Genomic DNA, 14,455 nt, shown 5'->3' on the forward strand with positions numbered 1-14,455 from the left:
TGGTAATACGGTTCTCGAAATGATGATGATGTCAATGTGAAAAGTGTTATGAAGATGGTTTCTGTATTGATGGGGATGGTGATGAAAATAGCAATGATGCTGATGATAATGATAGTGATGGCGATTATAATAATATTGTAATACTAATCATGACATAATCATTGATAATAAGAATAGTAGTAATGATAATGATGACGATTCTGGTAATGGTAACGATAACGATACTAATGATAACACCAATGGTAAAGAAAATACCTTAGAAAAAGATCAATAAAGAGGCAGTGGCAGAGATAACAAAGTCGAGAGGAAAGTCAGACAAGGTCACCCACATGTTATGAGTGTTGACAGATAAGTTAATAAAGATTTAATTCATGATCAAGTGTGTCTCGATAATTAGCTGGATTGATGCTGCACCACTGTCATTCGTTTGCAGTTTTGAGAACGTTATGACAAGGTTAAGTTAGTGTATTTAAGGAGGTGGTTCTTATTAAATGTTTTGTGGAGACTGTTGGTGTATCAAGTGGTATTGTTTGTCATTGGAAACATCTGGTGGTTTTCTCACTCACATGTTCATTAAGTAATGATTTTCGGGAATTGATGTCTGAAGAAAAATGAATACATAAATAAATAAACATACGAAAGAAACATTTTCTGTAAAAAAAAAAAAAAAAAAAAAAAATAATAATAATAATAAATAAAAAAATAAAATAAAATCATTAAAAAAAAAAAAAAAAATATCTGTGATGGTTCAAACTGGTATTCAGATATATAAACAATATCTGAATATAATGCCCCAGTCGAGGAAGAACATTTCTTTATTCCCGCGGACCTTAGAAGCAGGATCCGAGCCTCGACGACATAGGAACTGGCATTGGACGTAATGACTCCTGAGCATGTCTGGCTTTTTGATCACGTGCCTAGCCCTTCACTCGGAGTGCCACGGCTTTAAGAAGAATTTCTCATGCCTTGGTTTCCCTATTCATTGTGTCCAGACCGCGTTTTAATCGACAGTTCTGGACTCATGGTGGATTATATCGTGTGTCCAGCTGCTTAGTCTCTCTATAATTACCGTCTGAGAAAAGCGGATCGTCAAATTAGGAACACGTATCCCTCTGTCCCTACTGGGTGTTGGGTCGTTTGCTTGCCTCATCCATTAGTCATGTGGCGATACTCACAAAGTCTCCTTTTGTGAGAACAAGGAGACATGCATTATCAGTCTAGGCGCTTGATTCCACTCTGTCTGCTTCAGGAGGTTTCACGGACACGCCGATGTCACCGAAGGACGTCTTGGGAGAGATGCTGAGAGGCGAGATGAGGACGGGATTCTGATCTCGTTACGGATGCTGTGATTGTGCGAGGGCAGATCGGTGTGCGGTTTCAGATGGCATTTCCAGACAGAGAGAGAGAGAGAGAGAGAGAGAGAGAGAGAGAGAGAGAGAGAGAGAGAGAGAGAGAGAGAGTTAGAGAGCTAGCGAGAGAGAACCACAAAAACTCCCCAAAACACACCGTAATAAAAGAAACAAAATAAAGACTCAGAAAAAGAATAACCTGACCTCCTTTCCGCCCGACATGCACAATCGACTTAATCAATAAACAGACATTTTTTTTTTTCAATTACAGGGAGCCCTCTCTTCAAGTCTCCGAACCAGAGAGAGGATCGCCACGCCCGCTAATCTACGGGCGCTCATGCAGTAATCCCACTAATGTCATAATCCGCACATAATCTCCGCAGGAAGTCCCATTAAATCGCCATGAAAATTAGGAATGGGCGAACTGCACGGGAGGTTTGCGGGTCGGGGGCTATGGGGGGATGGGGGGGCTATATGGGGAGGGAGGGAGGGGGATGAGGGGTGGAGGGAGGGAGGGAGGGAGGGGGAGTTTGGGTGGAAGGAGGGAGGGAGGGAGGGAGGGAGGGAGGGAGTGAAGAAGGGGGATGAGGGGTAAAAGAGGGAGTGAGGGAGGGGGGAGTGAGGGGGGTACAGTGGAGGAGAAGGGAGGAGAGTTACGGTGGAGGTAAAGGGTGTCCTGGTGGTTGTAGCGATGTTAGAGGAGGAGAAGGGGGTTGTGTTGGAGGAGGAAGTGATGGAGGAGGAGGAGGAGGAGGAGGAAGCTGCGTAGGTGGTGGTGATGGTTATGAAGAGAGGGAGGAAGTTGTGTTGGTGGAAACGGAGGGGAGTTAAGAAATGCGGTACTGTTGGAGGAGAAGGAGAAGGGTGTGTTGGTGGAGACGGAGGTGAGGGTTGGAGAGTGCGGTACTGTTGGAGGAACAGAAGAAAGTTGTGTTAAAGGAAGGAACACCAGAGGGTTGTGTTGTAGGAGGCAGAGCTGAGGGTAAGGAATGCGGTACTGTTGCAGGAGGAGGAGGAGGAGGAGGAGGAGGAGGAGGATGAGGGGGAGGAAGGGGGAGGAGGGGAGGAGGGGGGAGGCGGAGGAGGAGCAGGAGGAGGAGGAGGAGTGGGAGGAGGAGGATGAGGAGGATGAGGAGGAGGGGGAGGAAGGGGGAGGCGGAGGAGGAGGAGGAGGAGGAGGAGGAGGAGGAGGAGGAGGAGGAAGAGGAGAGGAGGGAGGAGGAATGAAGTTTGAAGACTGTGGTGTTTTTGGAGAAACAGGAGAGGAAGAGGAAGAAGAGGAAAAGGAAAAGGAAGGGGAAGACAAGGAGGAAGAGAAGGAAGAAAAAAAGGAGATGGAAGAGAAGGGAGTGGAGGAAGAGGAAGAGAGGGATGAAGAGACGAAAGATGGAGATGAGGAGGAGGTGGATATAATCGAAAAAAGCGAGAGGAAATGGAGATCAATGCAATGGAAATAGAAAAAAATAGATAATGAGAATGGCATCGAAGGAGAAGGAGAAGGAGAAGGAGACGGTTGCAGTAAGAATTGGTGAAGAAAAATAGAATAGGAAAGAACAGGAGAACACGGCTATGCAAATGACAACAGACACTGAAAGCGAATTCGGAAGTACATGTAAGAAAACAAAAGAAAACAAACAAAACAAAAAAACACTAACTGTAGTAAAAGTAGTAGCGATAATGATAGTGACACAGGAAGAGATCAGGGGTGCCAACGCAGAGGAGGAGACGTGGAATTGGCTATGCTGCAGAGGAGGAGGAGGAGGAGGAGGAGGAGGCGGCCGACGGGCGACACAAGAACCGACATTTATACTGCGACATTTATAACGTATTTACACTAATTTTGGTCAACATAAAGTTCTTCAGCGAGAGAATTTCGGGGCCTACATGCTTCCGAATCCGTCTGTTCGTTCTCTCCCTTTCTCTTTTTTTTTTTTCTTTTTCTTTTTTCATCTCTTGTTCATCCCGGTATCCGTTTCTTTTTCACGCTGTCTCCTTCTATCCCTTTTTTTTTAATATCTTTTTTTTCTCTCCTTCCCTCCCTCCCTCCCCCCCTCTCTCTCCGTTTCTCTCCCCCTTTCTCTCTCTCCTTCCATCCCTCCCTCTCATCCATCCTTCCATCCTCTCCCCCCCCCCCCTCTCTCTCACTCTTTCTCTCTCCCTCTCCTTCCCTCTCACTCTCCCTCTTCTATCTTACTCCCTGTCTTCTTCAATTTTCTTTCTCTCTCTCCTTCTCTCCCTGTCTCTCAAGAAACTGACAAACAAGCACGGAGAGAAAAAAAAAAAAAAACTGATATAAATACAATGTTTCTAAGTCCGTTTAAAAATACACTACACCCATTCATAAAGCATAGATAATCGAAAAGGGAGGTTGATAATGACAGTTGAGTGACAACGGTAATGAGGAAAAAAGAAGAGGAAAAACAATAATGATGATAATAATAATAATATGATGATGACGATGATAATGATGATGATTACAATAATAATACCACTACTAATAATTATGATAAATACAATAATATATATATAATAATAATAAAATAATAATAATAATGATAATGAATGATAATAATAATAATGATAACAATAATAACAAAGATAACAATAATAACAACAATGGTAAATATAATAATAATTTTAACAATAATAATAATGATAACAATGATGATGATAATGATAATAATAACAGTAATATTTGTAATTATAAAAATAATAAAAGTTGTCATCACCATCATATTGATAATAATGATAAAAGTAATAATAGCAAAAGTAACAATAATGATAATACAATACCAATGATGTTGATGGTAATGATGATTATGATAACAACAACAACAATGATAATAATAAAAGTTTTTTTTTTACATGTTTAGGTGACCTTGATTCTTACCCCATTAACTTCTTGTTTATTTACGAACATTTATATTTATCAATAAAAAATATAATCATCTAGTGGCAAACTATTTATATATAGCAACTATCAAATAAGTACCTATATTTTTTTCTTTATTGCAAAGACTTTTAGGATAATCTTTTATTTATTAGGATATGGACGAAAAAAACAAGAAAAAATAAAAACTGAGGAGTGAGGACTGATTATGTAACAGGAAGAGATAAGAAAGAATGTTAAAACGAAAATGATATAAAGAGGAAAATGAAGAGTAAGAAGATAAGTAAAAAGAATTAGAACACTCGGAAAATTATTTCTTTCTATGCTTGTCTCTATGTCATTTTCTCTGTGTTTGTCTGTTTCTCTCTAGCTCTATCTCTCTTTCTCACTGCCCCTAAGTCTCTATCTTCCTCTACCCTCTGTTTCTTTTTCCTCTCTCTCTCTCTCTCTTTCTCTCGTCCTTCTTCTCTATCTCTCTTTCTCCCTCTCTCCCTCCCTCCCTCTCTCCCTCCCTCCCTCTCTTTCTCCCCCCCTCCCTCTCCCTCCGTAGGCCTAAAGTCTGATGATCACTGATGTTTAGTCGTGTCCATCATGATGAGCGCGGGTCAGGGGCTCCGCTGGGGGTCGAAGGGAATAGGAAAAGCTGGTGGAGAGGAGGGAGGGAAGGGGGGGGGGGAGGGGGGGAGATGGTGGGAAGGAGGGAGGGAAGGGGGAGGGGGAGGAGGGGGGGAGATGGTAGGAAGGAGGGAGGGCGGAAGATTGGGAAGGAGGGAGGGCGGGAGGGCGGGAAAGAGGGAGAGAGGGAAGGAAGGAGGGGAGAGAGGGAGGGAAGGAGGAGAGTGTTTTTTTCTCAGTAATTAAATAATTTGTTTTATCTATTCTATTTTCTGCCTTTCTCTTATTCGTCTTTATCAGTTATGAATTATCAATAATCTCTTCGGCCTTGACTTTTGGCTTTGTCTTCTTTTTTCCTCTATTCCATCTATTATTACCATTACTCCCTCTATTACTTTTATTGTCATGCTTGTTGTTCTCATCTGCTGTTATCATTATTATCACTGTTATTATCATCACAATTGTTAGTGATACCGATTTATTATCAGTTTTGCAAGTCATTGTCACTGATATTGATGTCATTATCGTCATTATTGCTATTCCTGGTTTATCCTTTCTTTAAGGAATCATTACTGTGTCTTGATTCGAGTTATCCTTATCATTACTGTTATCAAATATTGCCCTCGTCACTGTGAAGAACACTGTAATTCTTGGATTAATCTCATTTCCTTCAATTACTTATTTATATTTTATCTATTCGTTCGTATAACAATGATCCAAGGAGGAAGAGGAAGAGGAGGAGGCAGGAAGGAGGGAGGGGGAGAGGGAGGGGGAGAGGGAGGAGGAGAGGGAGGAGGAGGAGGAGAAGGAGGAGGAGGAGGAGGAGAAGGAGCTGGAGATGGAAGAGGAGAAGGAGAAGGAGGAGGGAAGAGAGGAGAAGGACGAAGAGGAAGAGGTGAAGGTGGAGAACGAGTGGCGAAAGAGGCTACGCAAGGAAATAAAATAACGAAACTCAGAAGAAGAATAAGCGATAAATATAAGAACAAGCATTAAGAAGAGAAAGAGCTTTGGGACAGCCCTCCGCCCGCGTGAGAGATGGGCGTCGTGCGGGCGGAGAGCGCGTGGCGATTAGTGAAAGAGTTCGAAGCCTTGTCGAACAGCCCGACCGCGGAGTGACGTGCGCGCGGAGGGAAGGGGCGCGGAGGGGGACGTGAACGGAGTGAAGTGAGTCGGAATGATAGAAGCGCGGAGTGGGACGTGAGTCGGAGTGACAAGAGGGAAGGAAAATAAGAATAACATACAGTAAGGATAATAATAATAACGACAATAGAAACAACAACGGCAAGAACAGTAATAAGAGTCATGCGGATAAAAATGAAGATAGCACGGGCATATTTTTTTTTTTTGTTAAATTAAGGCAAATTGGACAACTCTTAATACATTGTTTTCCATTGCATTTGTTAACCGAGCCTCCATAACCTTAGCTTAGAAAAAATACTGATAAATATTTTTTTATATAAACACATACACATATGAATATATACATATATGATACACACACATACAAGCACACGCATAAATATGTGTGTGTGTATGTATACACACACACACACACACACATATATATATATATATATATATATATATATATATATATATAACTGGAAAGAGAGAGAAAGGGCGCTCAGTAATAATCCAAGGCGAATAAGGACGGCGATTATTCATAGGGAAAAAAAGAAAACCCAATATTTAGGAGTCTGCTTGCAGAGGGCCGGGGAGGGGGGGCGGCGTAGGTGGCACGGGCGCCTGGCGAGCGTGCACATGTTGCGAGGCAGGGGCGGCGGTGCGAGCGTGTCCTGAGAGGCAGAGGGCGGTGTAGGCGGTGTCGAGGGCGGGCGAGGTGAGGCCGGAGCTGACCCGGGCATCGGCTGCCCCCGGGGACGTCGGCCGCGGGGGGCGCCGGGCAGGGGGCGCGGGCGGCCGAGCAGCGTGGCGCCGCAGTTGCCGATTTGTCAGTTGTCGGGCGGCGCGTGCCTCGGGGACTAAACGACCGAATCGCGCGCCGTGACGTATGGCTCGTGTGTGCACAAGCTTTGTTCGCGGCGCCGACGAAATTATTTGTGCGCGGGCGGCGAGCGCGGCGCAGGACGGGTCCCCGCGCGCCATATTGGGTCGGGACCTCTCGCTGCGCGCCCGACGACCCTCCGCGCCAGGCCCTTAACGCCCGTGACTTATGGGCGTGGGGGCGCGGGCGGGACCTGGCCGGGGCTGGGGGTGACGGGCTGAGCCTCCCCCGCAACCCCATCGGCTCTCAGGGTCCGGAAAGCGGCCGGCCGGGCCACCCGACCCGGAGGCGCCCCGCGGAGATTCGATCCCCTCGGCCACGGCGCGCGGACGCGGCCTCTCCCTTTCGGCGCCTCCGTCGGGGACGCCGCGGCGGGGCGGGAGGCGAACGGAGCAGGTGGAATGTGGAAGAGGAATCACGCCACACAGCAACGGGTGGAACAAATGGACAACGGTGATGTTAGTAATAATAATGATAATGATATTGATAATAATATATAGGTACATTATATATAATATATATATATAGATGTACCTATATGTGTTACATATATATACACATACACATACACACAATACATATATACATTTATATATATACATACATACATATATAATATGTATATATATACGTAATATATGTATATATATAATATACATACATATATATATATATATATATATATATATATATTACGTATACATATATGTATATATATGTATATATATATTATGTGGGTCTGTGTGTGCACAGTATATATATATATATATATACATATATATATATCATATATGCACATATATGTATATATATGCATATATATATGTATATATGTGTATTAAAAAAAAAAAATATATATATATATATATGCATATATAAATATACATATACACACGAACACATACACAAATATATAATTGTACTTGTATATATGCGTATGTATGTGTATAGTATACTTGTGTATATGTATATATTATATATATACACAAATATACGTATATATATGTATATGCATATATATATGTATATAGATGTGTATGTATATATACGTATATATGTATGTGTATGTATATGTATACACAAACACACACAAGGTACACGGTGGAGTAAAAAAAAAAAAAAAAGAAAAGAAAAGAAAAGAAAAGAAAAATAATCTCACCAACCCCCCCTACCCCCCCTGTAACACAACACTTACAATGGCACCGCTACAGAGTACTCCTGGATTCTACGTACAAATGGTAGATTTATATAGTGCCAAAAAGTACCCCTTACACCAATTGCTACGTCTCCGAAACGAGTGGTGGTGACTCGGGGAAGAGAGAAAGAAAAGAAGAAAAAAAAAAAAGGAAAAACAAAAAGAAAGAAAAAAAAAACATTACCGTTAGTGATGCTAAACTTGTATCGGCTGCAGCGTAGTACACATATACGCACAGACATTCACACACACATACACACATTTTCACACACACGAACATTCCACACACACACACACATTCGGACATTCACACACACACACACACACACACACATTCGGACATTCACACACACACACACACACACACATTCGGACATTCACACACACACACACACATTCGGACATTCACACACACACACACACACACACACACACACACACACACTCGGGCATCCACACACACACACACACACACACACACACACACACACACACACACTCGGACATCCACACACACACACACACACACTCGGACATTCACACACACACACACACACATTCGGACATTCACACACACACACACACACACACACACACACACACACATTCTGACATTCACACACACACACACACACACACACACACACACACACACACACACTCGGACATTCACACACACACACACACACACACACACACACACACACACACAAACACACACTCACACACTCGGACATTCACACACACACACACACACACACACACACACACACACACACACACACACACACACACACACAAATGCGTACAGAAAAGTCCGGTCCAGTCTTGTTAGTTTAAAGTCTGTCAAAGTATACTGAGGACCGTTAACAAAGTTGGCAATCGAGACACAGAAATATATCCGACTTAAAAAAATGATGCAGCCACAGGAAGAAAATACAAAATGTTGCAATCTTTCAAGGGTTGGTGTTTAACTTGAGAGAGAGAGAGAGAGAGAGAGAGAGAGAGAGAGAGAGAGAGAGAGAGAGAGAGAGAGAGGGAGGGAGAAAGAGAGAGGGAAGGAGGGAGGGAGAGAGAGAGGGAGGGAGGGAGGGAGGGAGGGAGGGAGGGAGGGAGGGAGGGAGAGAGAGAGGGAGGGAGGGAGGGAGGGAGGGAGGGAGGGAGAGAGAGAGAGGGAGATCCTGAAAGAAATCAAAGAAATAAAAATAAAAAAGGATGAAAAAACTAGACTCTAACAAAGTTACACAACCCCTTCATCAAAAGCAAAAACACAGTTAGTTTGCGTTGAATACCTTGTGATTGTAACAGAAAAACGAAATACTACTACTGATTAGAAACCTATTATTAAAAAAGGTAGTGATGGGTATATCAATCATATCAATGATGATATCCCTCAATGGCAGTGCTACCAGTATAATCTAAATCTTCCTCTGTTTCATCATTACCACTATCATCGTTACCATCTCGGAGAACACTGTCCCAAATTATATTGCCAATAATATACTATTCAGTGTATCATCAACATTGTTATATATCGTTATCATTACCGTCACTGTTCTCGTTTTTGCTATATAGTTGGTGCTGATATTATTCTTATATCTTTGCTTTTTTTATCGTTTTTCTATGTGTTATTATAATTTTCTTTTTCATTTTTGCACACTATAATTACCAATGATGATATAAACAGTAACAAATCAGATACTACTGATAATAATGATAATGATATTAAGAAGAAAATATATAGCCATACTACCAATTAACGTAATAACATTTTCATTAAATTGCACAAAAGGAAGAGGTCAGCAGCAGTATTCACAGTAATTATGGTGTTGCTGGGGACGAGCAAGATGACGATGACGGTAATAATTGTGAAACTGAGGATGATGCTTATAATAATGACATTTAAAAAAAAAAGGGGGGGGGGGGAGTGACTTATCAAGCACATTTACTTCAACAAACCGGCACGTTTTCGAAAACCGGTCCGCAAGAAACCAACCGCGTTCGTAACGAGATCCAAATGGGTTTCTACTTCAACAAAATGACCTTCCTGTTTAGCATGAGCGTTAGGCCTCCCAGCGCACCATTCATGCTTATGGGGAAAGGTCACCAACCCTTACTAGAGGGCTTGGCTTATCTTTATAGCTTGTTTAGATTAATGATAATAGTAGTAATAGTAGTAATGGTAATAGTAGTAATGGAAATAGTAGTAGTAGTAGTAGTTGTAATAATAGTAATAATAGTAATAGTATAGTAATAGTAATAATAATAATAATAATAATAATATCAATAATAATAATAATAATAATAACAATAATAATAATGATAATATTAATAATGACAATATCAATAAAATAATAATGATAATGCTAATAATAATGATAATGGTAATATTAGTAATAATAATAATTTTAGTATTAATAATAGTAATCACAAAGAGTAGTAATAATATGGTAATAATAATGGTAATATTACTACTACTACTACTACTACAGGTAGTGATAATAATAATGAATGTGATTATAATAATAATAAATACAGTAAGTTTACTTCATGGCAAAGGTCACCAACCCTTCACATAAAACTTAATTTATTCTTTTAGTTTTTGGAAACAGGAATAACAAGATATCACCATCTCTTACTTTAAGGAAAACAAAATTGAGACTCTTCAAGCGCATTAAAATAATCTGTTTGATTTGGAGAATCGAGTTATTTATATCTTTTCTCGTGTTTATTTCAAAACTTAGATTAATTTGATATGTTTATCATCACAATGGAGAAGTAATATTAATTTAGTTTATAAAAAAAAAAAAAAAAAAAGCGATCATTTCCTCCCCAGAGAGACAGCCAAGAGAGAGAGAAAAAAATAACAATAGCAATAATAAAAAAATGAAGAAGAACAAGAAGAAGAAGACGAAGAAGAGGAAGAAAAAGTGAGAAAAAGTCGGAAAAGGGAAAACTGAGCAAGCGACTCCGTAACTTGAGCCTCAAGAGCAGAGCTGCAAAACGGGACCAATATCACCGTAGCGCCGGCGTGTAATACGATGATAATAAGAAGCAGCAGCCATCTCCAGGGAGGGAAGGTGGGGAGGGAGGGTGGGGAGAGCTGGTTGGGATGGGTGGGAAGGAGGGAGGAAAGGTGGGGAGGGGAGGGAGGGAGGGTGGGATGGGTGGGAAGGAGGGAGGGGAGGGGAGGGAGGTGGGATGGGTGGGTGGGAAAGTGGGGAGGGGAGGGTGGGATGGAGGGAAGGGAAGGAGGGAAGGGAAAGTAGATGAAAGGAAGGGAAGGAAGGAAAGAGGAAAGAAGGAAGGGAGGGAAGGGAAGAGGAAAGGAGGGAGGGAAGAAGGGACGGGACAGCCACCTCCGAGAGCGAGCGCCGACGAAGACGCCTCCACCAGACCCTGAAACGCCTGCTGCTGCCTCCTCTCCTCCGCACCGCTCCGTGGCCGTGGCAGGTGATGTGCGAGCGGTCGAAGACATACAATCCCATGCAAAATACACGAAATACACACGAAAACACACACACAAGCACGCCCACAAGACACACGGACAAACACGCCCGCAAAACACATACAAGAGCACGCCCACAAGACACACACACACAAACACGCCCACAAAACACACATATACAAGAGCACGCCCGCAACACACACACAAAAACACGCACAAAAGCTTGCCCGCAACACACACACACATCATCCAAACGCGCGCCACACTCCAAAGAAAAGGCATAAATTCTCCTCTCCTTTTTCTAATAAAGAAACGTCCCAGCTGTCTTTTTTTCCCCGATGCCTTATATGGAATGCTCATTTTTTTCCCTTTTAACAGTACGGGTCATTACTCACGCAGAGAATCACTTTTCATCTCAACTTTGTGAAAACTACACAAACGGAAATGAAAAGCGTTGCGTAGGATCCTAAATGATGTTTGTGAACGATGATATTAAGACACTTTAGTTGTGGATAAGACGTAAAATGTACAATAAATATTAAGCAAAACCAGCGGTGGAATATAATACTAAAACTAGCCAATAAAATTATCTTTAAAAACTTACATATATATTCTAGCAATCAGCACTACAAAAACACTAAAAATAAATACTAACTGACCACTCTATCTTTATAATGAAACAAAATCGTTACCAACAATAACATTAATACTATCAGCTGTGTGGAGCTTAAAGCCATACCCTCAAAGAATAGCAAAACACAAATAAATAAACAAACAAACAAATACAGACAGACAAACAGACAGCGGCAGCATCCACAGTGATCTCCCGCAGTCGTGCTAGAGGTCTCAGACATCCACAAAGAGGCGTCGATTTTATATCAGAAACGTCTTTAAATAGTAATAGTGTTGAGATGATGATGATGGTAAAGTTAATAATAATAATATTAGTCTGGAAAGATTTTTTTTTTTTTTCTCTTTACTTTTATCTAGCTATAAACACACACACACACACACACACACACACACACACACACACACACACACACATACACACACACACACATATATATATATATATATATATATATATATATATAAACATTCTATATTTCTCTAATTATTTATACCTAAACTATATCTGTAACTATCTAGCAATCTATATAACCACTAATATATATATATATATATATATATATATATATATATATATAAATGTATATACATATATACATACATTTATATATATATATATATATATATATATAGTTACGTGCGCAATTAGTAAAAATAAAAATAAAATAGTATATTTTCTGCTGTTACTTCTCTACCTTCTCGCCTGCGGCAACTAGAAGTCTCTTCTTTTTGAGTCGACTTTTCTCCAGCAGAGCCTACCCCTCTAATGCTCATCTTTATTTAGCTTTCAGCCTAAAAACAAAAAGAAGACAGTTGAGGATATGTTTTTATATATATAAACACACATACACACACACATGTATATACAACAACAATAATAATAATTATATACATGTATGATTATATATATAATTATATATATATGTACACATACTTACAAACATATATATATATATATATATATATATATACATAAATATAATATATAATAATCTGTATATATATCTATATATTATATATATGTATATATGTATATATATACATATATATGTATATATATATACATATATATGTGTGTGTGTGTGTGTGTGTGTGTGTGTGTGTGTGTGTGTGTGTGTGTGTGTGTGTGTGTGTGTGTGTGTGTGTGCGTGTGTGTGTGTGTGTCTGTGTGTGTGTCTGTGTGTGTATATATATGTATATATATATGTATTTATGTATATATATACACATTTATATACACACACACATACGCTTCTAATAATAGCAGCAGCAGAGCAAGAAGAGAGGAACTAAACGCACTTCTTTTATGTGACAAACATATGGCATAAAACTATAATAATAATAAGGCTAACGAGTGATGATGACGTTGAAGATAGTAGTCATGATAACAATGATGACAGTAATACTACTACTACGACTAGTACTACCGCTGATGCTGTTAACAACAAAAAGAACAACGAAAATAACAAAAACAATCAAAATTAATGTTCTTTGCCAACAAGTAAAGATGTATTTAACTTGACTGGATTTACTTAGGCTTGATCGCAATATATAAAATACTGAATATGAACTTACACCTTAAACTATACCACTTTATGTAGCCAAATGCAAACGTGAAATGCACTTATTATCAAAAGCACGAGGAATAAATAACAAGAAATGAAATGAAAAAAAAGAAAAAAAAAGTGTATTCGTAATTTTGCTCCGTAATATAGGCCTACTCAAATATCATTATCTTCAATTTTGTATCTTTTCACACAAAACGCGAATCTACTGAAGAGGTTTATCTTCACTAAGCAGATCATAATAACATAACAGGAACATTATAACCATATTACCATATTCCATATTACATAGATACATTAACCAAAACATACAAAGGAATACGATTCAGCAAACACAGTCCCTATTTTCCTCATATTTTCCGAAAGGCAAGAAACCAAACACTCTTCTGTATACGCAACACAATAGCATCATAATTCTCGAAGCACATACCTCTGATATATATTCATTGCCTAAAAATAAAGGCGGCGCGTCATTGAGTACAGCGAAGGACGCCGCCTCCTCGACCCCGGAATGCTTCACCTAAGGAACGTGTAGATTACTAGAAACCGGGAAAAATCCACAGGAAGAAATACTGGTGAGAAATTTGACAGAAATTTAGGGGCCCAATTTGCTTCCGCGTAATGTAAATGATGCGGCAGGTACAGAAACTACTATTAATAGTTGTAAAAATTCACTTTCAAAATATGTGGATTTACAAAAAGAATAATACAGAAAAAAATCCACATGAAGAAATATTGATGAGAAATTTTACGTA

The 14,455-nt window shown here is 40.1% G+C and overlaps 1 long non-coding RNA gene across 1 annotated transcript in view; it reads right to left on the bottom strand.

Annotated features, from left to right (window-relative positions):
• The window catches only part of LOC125029427, a 33,452-nt gene extending 19,247 nt beyond the window's left edge, over positions 1–14,205 (bottom strand). Inside the window, exons 1-2 of the long non-coding RNA XR_007115191.1 lie at positions 14,131–14,205; positions 12,831–12,927 (exon numbers count right to left, since the gene is read on the bottom strand). This is a non-coding gene — a long non-coding RNA (uncharacterized LOC125029427). The remainder of the gene's footprint in view (positions 1–12,830; positions 12,928–14,130) is intronic.
• Positions 14,206–14,455: the final 250 nt, after the last annotated feature.

Source organism: Penaeus chinensis, chromosome 10 (genome assembly GCF_019202785.1).
Source record: "Penaeus chinensis breed Huanghai No. 1 chromosome 10, ASM1920278v2, whole genome shotgun sequence".
Lineage (NCBI taxonomy): Eukaryota > Metazoa > Arthropoda > Malacostraca > Decapoda > Penaeidae > Penaeus > Penaeus chinensis.